Source organism: Cervus canadensis, chromosome 17 (assembly GCF_019320065.1).
Source record: "Cervus canadensis isolate Bull #8, Minnesota chromosome 17, ASM1932006v1, whole genome shotgun sequence".
NCBI classification, from domain to species: domain Eukaryota; kingdom Metazoa; phylum Chordata; class Mammalia; order Artiodactyla; family Cervidae; genus Cervus; species Cervus canadensis.
In genome coordinates, this window is record NC_057402.1 from 38,664,377 (window position 1) to 38,676,484 (window position 12,108).

General features: G+C 39.0%; 1 protein-coding gene across 2 annotated transcripts in view; it reads left to right on the forward strand.

Annotated features, from left to right (window-relative positions):
* LOC122419734 (neuronal acetylcholine receptor subunit alpha-7) overlaps positions 1–12,108 on the forward strand; it is a 141,055-nt gene that overhangs the window by 101,992 nt on the left and 26,955 nt on the right. The gene's annotated exons all lie outside the window — the stretch shown is intronic.

Genomic DNA, 12,108 nt, shown 5'->3' on the forward strand with positions numbered 1-12,108 from the left:
CAAAAAAACATGTAAAGAAACAGCAGTTCTCTTGGAGCAAATATCAGCAGATACAACAAACTGCAGATCTGGATCTAAGTTTTAGGTAATAGAAACTAATAAATAATGTTTAAATAATTAAGCACAAGAATTGAAAATGTAAGAAAAAAGCAAAACACTCTGAATAGCTGCTTTGAAAAAAATCACCTAAAGTTGATAGAGATGAAAATTATAGATGTCAAAATAAAAAACTCAATTTATCTATAAAACAGAAATAAACTCATGGACATAAAAAAACTTACAATTATCAAAGGAGAAAGGTAGAGGAGGGATAACTTAGGAGTTTGGGATTAACATATACACTATTGTATATAAGCTAGATAAACAAGGACCTACTGTATAGCACAGGGAAGTATACTCAATATTTTGTAATTACCTATAAGGGAAAGGAATCTTAAAAAATAATACATGTATATGTGTACATGCATGTGCTCAGTCATGTCCAACTCTTTGTGACCCCATGGACTATAGCCCTCCAGGCTCCTCTGTCTGTGGAATCTTCCAGGCAAGAATACTGGATCCATTTCTTCCTCCAGGAGATCTTCCTGATCCAGGGATCGAACCTGCATCTCCTGTATCTGTTATGTTTGCAAGTGGATTCTTTACCACTGAGCCACCCAGGAAGCCAGTATATAGACACACACATACACCCCCATATAGTTATACATACATATGTGTATAACTGAATCAGTGTGCTGTACACATTATAAATCAAAAACATGCCAATGAAATTTTTTTTTTTAAATTGAAATCTTGGTAGAAGTATTGAGTGTCAGATGAGACAGTCAAAGGAGTGGAAGCAATTTCCTGGGTTGAATCATAGCCAGTAAAATATGAAATCATATTTTCACAGTTGGGAAATATGAAAGAAGAGTGAACAGTTGGACTATCTCACACTTCTCAAGTGCTTCTCTATACCAGGTCCTGCAAATATTTTACATATGTTTACAACATTTCCGAGAAGGGTACTTTTGTTATTCCTATTTTTCAAATAAGTCAAAAATAGGAGGAGTCATCAAAATAACAGCACAGTATGTCAGAGGTCTGGCAGAAAGCAATATATGTGGATGCATGAACCCCACTCAGGAGTGACCCCACACTTATTAACCCTGAGACAGGGCATATGAGTTCCTCTCATGAGAAGGTGCTCCCACACGCAGTGGCTGGTATTGTAGAAGGAAATAGTAGAACATGGGAGAAGTATTAGGAGATGATTTTTCAGTGTAAAGGTAAAATTGTGACCCATGTGCAGATATGTAAAAATGGACACATGCTAAAGAATTAATTTTACTCATAAAACTGAGGGAACCAGGCAGATGTTAGATCCAATTAAAGGAAAAGTCAAACCTGGACAAATGTATATGAAGTAAAGGAAGGTTGAGATGAATTGTAAGTGGACATAAAATGTGTTTATTTAGAGGGCATAGGAAATCAAATCAACAGCAGTGAAATCACTCCCAGACAACACATAATTTATGCATCTATCCCCTGCCTGCCAGCTTATAAGCTTCCAAAGATCTCAGATGTAGTCCCAGACCTCAGGTAGCCAGCTCAGAGCTGTGTGCTTATAGAGGATGCAGTTTTCCAGTGAAATATGATACAATTTTTTCTCCAGAAGCCATGTTCCAAAAGAATGGCCGAGAATTTAATAATATTGATGAACAACATAAATCCTCAGTTTCAGGAGATACAAGAAGTCTGAGGAAAGATAAATAACAAGGATGGGCACCTAGACAACTTTACTAAAACCTGCAGAAGGCAGGAAGCTAAGGAGATGCTGAAAACACTGAAAGAGCAAAAGATAGTTTGTTACAAAAGCGTGAAGATTAGACTGACTGCAGGCCTTTTAGAGGCAACAGTCAGAAGCAGAAAAAGATAAGAGAAACATTAAAGTTTGAGAGAAAATAATTGCTGGCCTAGAATTCTGTACCTGCTAATAAACCTTCTTTACGTGAGGGACAAAATCAGGACATTTTCAGGAAAAGAAGGACTCAAGAATTATTGTTGCCATGAAGAGGTAAACTGCCATAATGAAACTATCAGAGTATAAATGTAGGAACAGGGTCTGAGAAGAAATACAGTTAAAAATTCAGGTAAATATAAACAATTTTGAACATATATAATATTAACAGTGAACTTGAGTGTGGGGGTAAAAACAAAGTGAGGTTAAAATGCTGAAAATAATAAAGCACTGTATGGCTGGTACTTGGAGTTAAACCACTTAGTTGGATGTAAGTTGCTCTGGCAGAGCATAGAGTTACCAGCTTTGAGTAAGATATATATGTTAAAAATGTAAGAATCAAAACTATCTGTGATACATTGCCAAGATGGGGAAAAAAAATAAATTCTAGATTACTGTATGTAAGGTCCAAAATTTTGTTTGAAATATCTGTGTGTATGCATGTGATATGCATGTGCATTATATACAACCAGTGTATCCACATCCATATAAAAAGTTCAGAAAAAAATGGTAAAGAGGTTGCCTGTGAATTATAAAATTATGGGTAATTTTAATTTTTATTCCTTAAATAATTTCATTAATTATTTTATACCTACCAAGTGCTTTCCGTTTTCCCTTTTTGTGAATATGCTTTATTCTGTAATTAGAAAAGAGAAACACATGTTCATTTTAAAGGGATGAAAAACATAAGAATAACTATCAGCAACATAAGAATATTTTTTTTATCTTCCAGACAGATGAGAAGCTAGTAGGGAAAGAATAAAGAAAATATGAGACTCCTAAAGAAGCAAGGGAAGTGCAATCAATGGAGAAAGAAATAAAGAAGGCAAAATTAAAGAGTAAGAATAAAACCAAGCATTGTAAGAGACAAGAGAAGAGAGAGGGTTAGGCAGTTAGTTAAAAAGACAGAGATTCCCCAACTATCTATCTACTGTCTATCAGAGGCTTCTTAGGTGGCACTAGTGGTAAAGAACCTGCCTGCCAAAGAAAGAGACATAACAGACTTAGGTTCAACCCCTGGGTCTGGAAGATCTGCTATAGTAAGAAATGGCAACCCACTCCAGTATTCTTTCCTGGAAAATCCCATGAACAGAGGAGCCTGGAAGGCTATGTCAATGAGGTCACAAAGAGTCGGACACAACTGAAGCAACTTATCCACCATGCATCTATCTATCTATCTATGTCTGTATCTATCTATCTATATTTAAAAATCCAGCTATACGTTATTTGGATGGAAATAAAGTAAGTACACAAGAGGAAAAAAAAAAAAAAAAAAGGAAAAGGTGTATTTGATCAATTGGAACAAGATAAAATTAAATGGCTATGTTTAAAACAGGAAAACACACACATAAACACACACACACTCTCATATACATGCACACTTGCTATAAGAAAAGAGGTACAATTAAGGTTAAAGTTCAAGTAATAATGAAATTTCTAAAAATATATAACAAATTTCACATGTATACACCTAGTAAAATGACTTTGATACAAATGAAGAAAAATTGGTAGATAAATCCATAATTATGATAAAAGATTTTAGTGTACTTTTTTAGTACTTGATAGTTCAAGAAGGGAAAAAAGTGTGTATCAATAGAACTCCACAGTTAACAAGCCTCATCTAATGTAGAGAAATGGATACAGATAGACACAAATAGAGATGTGTCCTCATTCTACTTAAAACATATATCTAGAGAACTGAATACCCAAATGTGAATAAAAAAAAACTTTAGTGGGTGTGAATGTGTGAGAGCATGTGTATATATATGTAAGGGGAAATTCGTAGCCTTAAATGCTTACATTAAACAGTTCAGTCACTCAGTCGTGTCCAACTCCTTGTGACCCCATGGACTGCAGCACGCCAGGCATCCCTGTCACATCACCAGCTCCCAGAGCTTGCTCAAACTCATGTCCATCGAGTCAGTGATGCCCTCCAACCATTTTATCCTCTGTCGTCCCCCTCTCCACCTGCCTTCAAGCATCAGGGTCTTTTCTAATGAGTGTGTTCTTTGTATCAGGTGGCCACAATTGGAGCTTCAGCTTTAGCATCAGTCCTTCCAATAAATATTCAGGACTGATTTCCTTTAGGATTAACTGGTCTGATCTCTTTGCAGTCCAAGGACCGTTCAAGAGTCTTCTCCAACACCACAGTCCAAAAGCATCAATTCTTAGGTGCTTAGCTTTCTTTATGGGTCAACTCTCACATCCATACAAAACTACTGGAAAAACCATATATTTGACTAGATGGACCTTTGTTGGCAAAGTAATGTCTCTGCTTTTTAATATGCTGTCTAGGTTGGTCATAGCTTTTCTTCCAAGGAGCAAGCATCTTTTAATTTCATGGCTGCAGTCACCATCTGCAGTGACTTTGGAGCCCAAGAAAATAAAGTCTGTCCCTGTTGCCATAGTTTCACCATTTGCCATGAAGTGATAGGACCAGATGCCATGATCTACATTGTTTGAATGTCAAGTTTTAAGCGAGCTTTTTCACTCTCCACTTTCACTTTCATCAAGAGGCTCTTTAATTCCTCTTCACTTTCTGCCATAAGGGTGGTGTCATCTGCATATCTGAGGTTATTGTTATTTCTCCCAGCAGTCTTGATTCCAGCTTGTGCTTCATCCAGTCCAACATTCAAAAAGCTAATATCATAGCACCCAGTTCCATCACTTCATGGCAAACAGATAGGGAAAAAATGGAAACAGAGACAGACTTTATTTTCTTGGGCTCCAAAATCACTGCAGATGGTGACTGCAGCCATGAAATTAAAAGACGCCTGCTTCTTGGAAGAAGAGCTGTGACAAACCTAGACAGGTGTATTAAAAAGCAGAGACATCACTTTGCCGACGAAGATCTATGTAGTCAAAGCTATGGCTTTTCCAGTAGCCATGTATGGATGTGAAAGAATGCTGAGCATCAAAGAATTGATGCTTTTGAAATGTGGTGCTGGAGAAGACTCTTGAGAGTCCCTTGGACAGCAAGGAGATCAAACCAGTCAATTCTAAACGAAATCAACTCTGAATATTCATTGGAAGGACTGATGCTGAAGCTGAAGCTCCAGTACTTTGACCACCTGATGAGAAGAGCCAACTTATTGGAAAAGACCCTGATGCTGGGAAAGATTGAGGGCAAGAAGAGAAAGGGACAACAGAGGATGAGATGGTTGTATGGCATCATGAATCAATGGACATGGACGAGTTTGAGCAAACTCTGGGAGATAGTGAAGAACAGGGAAGCCTGGCATGCTTCAGTCCATGGGGTCACAAAGACTTGGGACACAACTGAGTGACTGAAAAACAACAACAATGGTAAGGGGGTGGTTAGTCTTGTAAGAAACAGCCAAACTGTCTTTCAAAGTGATTGTTCCATTTTGCATACCCATCAGTAGTGAATGAAAGTTGCTGTTGCTCTATATCCTTGCCAGATTTGGTGTTCTCAGTGATCTTGGGTTTGATCATTTGGTAGGTGTGTGATGATATCTGGTTGTTTAAATTTACATTCCCTCGTATCTTCATTGTTGATGTACCTGTTCAAGTTTTTGACCCATTTTTGATTGGGTTGTTTTCTTACTGTGAAGAGTTATTTGGATAGCAGTCTTTATTAGAAATATCTTTTCTCAAGTATTTTCTACCAGTCTGAAGCTTGCCTTTCACCCTCTTGATTGATACATTTTTAAAAATAAATTTGAAAAGGTGTATTTTGCAGGCAAGTCCCACCTAGCATCACTTATGAGCATGTATGTATACATCTTAACTAAAGTATTTCACTAAATCTAGCAGTAATTTTTTAAATTATTTAACAAATTTAGTTTTCTAATAAGAATGCAAGTTTTAACTTTAGAAAACTTCATTGCTATAATTCACTCTATAAACAGAATGAAGGAGAGAAATCATTTGATCATCTTGGTAGTTAGAGAAAAATCAATTGATAGTATTTAATACCCATTTGTGAAATAGAAGAAAACTTGTGTAACCTGAAGTAAGGTCTTTACCAAAAGATCATTTAATGGTGAAACATTTCAGGTTTCTATATGTAGAACAAAATAAAGATCACTTAAAAATATCTTTAATAATGGTATGAATTTAAATAATAAGAAAAGTAAAAGAACAAAATATTGAGAATTAGAAAGGAATATGTCTCAGTGGTAAAGAATCCACCTGCAATGCTGGAGACACAAGTTCAATTTCTGGGTTGGGAAGATCCCCTGGAGAAGGGAATGGCAACCTGCTCCAGTATGCTTGCCTGGGAAATCCCATGGACAGAAGAGTCTGGTGGGCTACAGTCCATGGGGTCACAGAGAGTCAGACAAGACTTAGCGACTAAATAGCAACAAACTAGATTATCATCATTCACAGACTATATGACTTTTTTACATGAAGAACTCTTAGAGACTCTAGACAAAATATTTTGGATACAAGTATGAAAATATGAATGTATATCTTTACTCTTGCAACATTTAGAAAATGTAATTAAACAAATCTTATTTCTAATATCTGCAGGTGTTAAAAAATGTCAATTGAAAAATCTAAGACCAAAATAAATGATGAGTTATATATTTCTGGGAAAACTCAATATCATAAAGATATTGAAATCTCCCAAACTAGTCTGTAAATTTTACGTGATTCCAACTGAAGTCTTCACTCAGTCTTTATGGGATTGGACATGAGTAAAGGGCCAAGGAATAGGTAAGATAATTTTTAAACAAAGGACAAAGTTGGAGGATTTAGCCTGCCAAATACCAATGTTTCCATTCTGTTGCAGTGATTAAAATGATGTTGTCCTGGATCAGAAATAGTCCTTTGTTAATAAAGAAACAAACTTGGGAACCCAGAAACTTGACATATTCCATGGTAACATTTATCCCATATTATTTATAACACTGTTGCAAAGAGTCAGTTGTGTCTGACTCTTTGCAACCCCATGGACTGCAGCATGCCAGGCTTCCTCATCCTGCACCATCTCCTGGCGCTTGCTCAAACTCATGTCCATTGAGTTGGTGATGCCATCCAACCATCTTTTCCTCTGTCATCCCCCTGTCCTCCTGCTTTCAATCTTTCCCAACATCAGGGTCTTTTCCATTGAGCCGACACTTTGCATCAGGTGGCCAAAGTATTGGAGCTTCAGTTTCAGCATCAGTCCTTCCGATGAGTGTTCAGGGTTGATTTCTTTTAGGATGGACTGGTTTGATCTCCTTGCTGTGCAAGGGACTCTCAAGAGTCTTCTCCAATACCACAGTTCAAAAGCATAAATTCTTCAGTAGTCAGCCTTCTTTATGGTCCAACTCTCATATCCATACATGACCACTGGAAAAACCATAGCTTTGACTATATGGACCTTTGTCTGCAAAGTAGTGTCTCTGCTATTTAATATGCTGTCTAGGTTTGTCATAACTTTTCTTCCAAGGAGCAAGCATCCATTATTATGTTATATTATTTATAACACTGTTGCAACATTGTTATAATCTATCCAGTGTTACATCTGATTGTTATCATCACATCCATGTTGTATACCATGTAACATATAAATTGGTGGTTAAAGAAAAGATGTTGATAAATTCTTCTGGAAGCCTCCTGCTAATGCCTAGATGTCTGCCTCCTGGGATCTCTGAAAGGTACAAACAACCAAGAAATTTCAGTTCTGCTCAAGACTTTTTGGTCACAATCTATGACAAGTCACATGGCTATAGTTTGAACCTGTCGTAACACTTTAGGATAAAATATAAAGCAAAATAAAAATACCCAGATAAAGGACTTAACTACTAGTTTTTGAAACAAAATTGATCTTTTCTCTGCAGATACTTGTCCTCTGAAATCTAGGCATCAGTGGTGTCTTAACATGTAATTGGCAGCTTTTTTTTTTAATTAAGAGATTTAAGATAAATGACACCTTCCACTGACAGTTGTTTGAGATAGATGGATTTCCTCTTTTTTCTTCACATACTTTTTTCTTACAATATTTTAAATTTTATTATTTTATTGAGATATAATTGAGGTATATGTAAAATATTGTATGTTTACCATGTACAGTGTGTTGATTTGATACACATGTATGTGCCGTGTGCTAAGTCACTTCAGTTGTGTCTGATGCTTTGTGACCCTATGGACTGTAGCCTGCCAGGCTGGAATTCCAGGCTGGAATACTGGAGTAGGTTGCCAGATCCTCCTCCAGGGGTCTTCTCCACCCAGGCATCAACCCTGCGCCACCTGCAGCTCTTGCAGCTCCTGCATTGCAGGCAGATTCTTTACCGCTGAGTCACCAGGGAATCCCTGATTCACATTTATATTGTGATGTAATTGCCACTGTAGCATTACTGACATCTCTATCCTCATCACGTAATCATAATTTTTTTGTGTGTTAGGAAAATTAAGATCATTTTTGTCTTTTCTGCTCTCCCTCTTTCTGTCTTTTGAGGACCGTGTGACCTCAGGGGAAACAGGTCTGATGGTGCCCGAGACCCTGTTCATTACAGTCCTCACCTCAGGAGCCCACAGTGTGCTCTGGGCAGCAGTGTATTGAATCTGGGTTTTTTGCTCAGAGGTGGGGGTCGGTGCTGCCAGGTCAGATAAGCAGAGGTTGCACGGAGCTGGGATTGGAGGGCTCTGCTTCCAGTGCCAGGAGCACTTCCCAGGGCCGGATCTGGCACTGTGTTACACCCTGGGGATGAGGAGGAGGGAGCAATCTTGGCCCAGACCACCAGGGTTTGCTTGTGCCCCCTGGGCTCTGCCTGCCTGTGCTGCTGGGACATCTGGAAGCACAGTTTGAAATCCTCCCATAAGGATGGGCCCTTGGGTCCTGCAGGCACACCACTGGTGGTTTACTCTCAAGCCCCTGTAGTACTTGCCTTGAGTGAGTGAGTGCCTAGGACAGCATCTCACTCACCCCTGCTCCAACCACACCTTACCTTCGTGAAGCCTCCCTTGGTCCAGTCTACCTCCATGCATGTGACCAGACTGCACTTTCCGCTGGTGACACGCTCACCTTTCCACTTTTGAGCCTTCTGCACATCCTTAGAGCCCGTCTAGAAGTCCTCTGACTGATGATGTAGGACCCGCACCTTCAATATTGGGATTAAATAACCCTCCCTCTCCATGAGCACCTCTCGGTGGGGGTGCCCAGAGCTCTCTTCATACTAAGTGCAAGCTCATCTATCCATCACTAGCTGGACAGGGACCACAGCAGCCAGAGAGTAGAGCTTTTGAGGGGAGTGAAGAGCCGTGTGCCAGGGTTGTCAAAAGCTCTGAGGGTACACCCTGTTTTCCAGTAGTCAAGAAAAAAATATATATGTTTGATCCTAAAAGTTTAATACAGAAGGTTTCTTATGTACACCAGCACAGAGAAAGAAAATGAGTTGAGTTATATGGGCCCACACAGCCTCCAGGGTGACCAGAGTCACCTGTGTCCTGTGTCCTGGACATTCCTGGTATTGTCGCCTGTCAGGTCCTTGACATAGTTTTGGTAACTTGTGTTTCACAGGGACTTTTCATCCCCTTCCCATTTTCAGACTCAGATTTTAGCACAGGACCTCTTTTCAAACAAAGTTTATCTCCAGCCCTAATGGTGAAAACAGATAAAGTGGTATTAGCACATAATTATTACCAGAATTACATTTATATTATTTATATATAAAATCAATTTGCCTGTGGGAAAGAACCTAAAACTTCCACAATGAGTACTAAGATTTGAATTTTGATAATGATGACAGTGGTACAGTTCCATTTATCTCAGTGTTCTATTTTGGTTGAACCATATTCAGAAATCACAGAGTCACAAAGGTAAGCTGTTGCTAATGGTAACAAGATTTTTATCTTGTTTTTACCCACTTTCCTTGTGATCTCTAGAGTCTCTTCAGTTAAATTGATTCAAATCCATGAAGAAGGAGCTGTGTGTATGTTTTTCATCCAAAATTAATCACTAACAGTTGCCCACAGTCTTTATTATAACTATAAAAATTAGACAAGATAACACCCAAGCTTAAAATGAGTAAAGCTATGCCAGCATCACACTGTGCTTTCTGCCTTTGTTGCTACAGAGGTGGGAAGAGATGTCAAGGCAGATGCAGGTTCTATGCTGGAATTGTAGGACCAAATGCGAACTGTTTTAATAGAGTAGTACTGCCAACCTGAAATTTTACTGGGTGACTCATTTCCAAGAGTTCCATATGCATGTAATATTCATGGCAAGAGGAGTCTTAAGCTAAACTTTCCCCAGTAAAGTAGTGAATCGGGCCACGTTAATTAATTAATACATCGAGTGTCTGAAGAGTTAAGATGTTAAAAACAATTGTTTGAGTGTGTTTGGACTTTTATTCATATTTTGAAACACAAGGAAAAGAAACTTGGAATCAAACACTTGTAGAAGCCTGAAGCACCTCCACAGAATCTTGGAGTTCCAGAGACCCTAATTTAAAAAGCAGGGTAAAATCCAGGGTAAATTTGTGAAGGCCCACATGCTCAGCTGTTTGGCACCAGTCACTGTTGGTGTCTCATGAGGACACTTGGGTACAGGCTGCTGTCAAGCAAAGAATATTTACATCTTGAGCCTTCCTCCTTCTCTCTCCCTGAATGTGTTTACAACTGAGGGAGTGGATATGACCTTCTTCATCTCAGAGGATTATCATTTTATCATAGCTTAGTCTTCTTCCTTTCAGCATCATCACATTTTTTATCTTCAAACCAAAGCTTACTTGTCCAGTTTTTCCTGAAGTTTCTGGTGCTGTTTTTTACTTAAAGATTTTTAAAATAATGAGTCCTTAATCAAATCTGTGGTGTTTTCCAGCTTGTTGTTTCTTCTGTTCATTACTCTGAATCCACTTTACTCTTCAGAGACCCCTCATATCTTGCTGTAATTTGGACCCCCAACCCTTTTGCTAGACCCTCTACACAGTTCATCCTGAAAATCCTTTTTCTGGATCTTTAAGTTTAGTCTGAAAGTTTGTTTCTTCTTTAGTGTTCACCCTCATTTTTCTGGAGCTGATGATCAAGTCCATGGCCAAGAAAATATACATAAGAAACACCTGAATGTTCTTGAAAACAGCTTTTTTTGCCTTCATACTTTAGGGGTTTCTTTCAGCTCTAAAAGTTGTGCATGTGATTTCTCTCCCTCCCACTCCCCTGATGTTTCCTCCACTTCTGTTGAGTGAACTTCCCCAGCCTTTACTTTGAGACCCTCATCCCTTTTGTCCTATATTTCATCTCAGTGATTCTTATCAGCCAAACCTCCCACTCATTTTTAAAGATGTATTTCATAGGTCATATTTTAACTTCCATATTGCCCTCTGTTTTTCTAAATGCAGTATCCATTTGAATTTTTATGAGGGTATTACTTTTTTTAAGAGGTGATTTTTCATTCCTTTCGTTGACAGTTTCTTCTTGGATCTTTCTTGTCTCTATTCTTGACTGTGTCTCTCACAATGAAGCCTGTCCTCAGACATCTCGTGATGGTGACTTTCCCCTTTAGAGAATGCTGGAGACAGAAAAGACTGCAGAGGCTCTGGAGACATGGGCAGCCCATAGCAGAGGTCCTCCAGTTACTAAAAGGAGGGGAATTTAACTCATGGTGCTGGTACCATGACTGGCTGCCTACATTTTCTTAAGGCCGTTTACTTTTTATTCACCCATAGGGCAGTATTTTAAGGATATGTTTTAATCAGGTTATGGTAAGATGCAGACACAGAAATGATGAAGGAAGGAAGTTTATTAGATACTCACAGTTCCCTAGAAACAGGAGGCTTGCTCACCACACAGGGCCACACAGGGAAGCACCAGGGTCAATCAGAAGGCAGAGGGCTTGGGGAGAAAACGTGCTTAAAAGGCTTTATTGTGGTTTCCACAGAATGGAAGTGGTGAGGCAGGGTAAGCATGGCTAGAATTTGGAATGCTTTCAGCAGGCTCTGGTGCATATGGCTTGTTGCTCTTTGTCTGGTGTCTACCCCTGGGTGGGTGGATGGTGGCCGGGAGATGAGAGCTCCATAAAGGAGCTAGTTGGGGTGTGGGCTCTGGATTAGTTGGTTTTCACCTGATTGAGTTGTTTGCTCTCTCCAGGAATTGGTTAATCTGGAGCAGTGGGGTGATGGGGACAGTCCCTCCAGGGTCAGGAAGGCCCCAGATGTCAA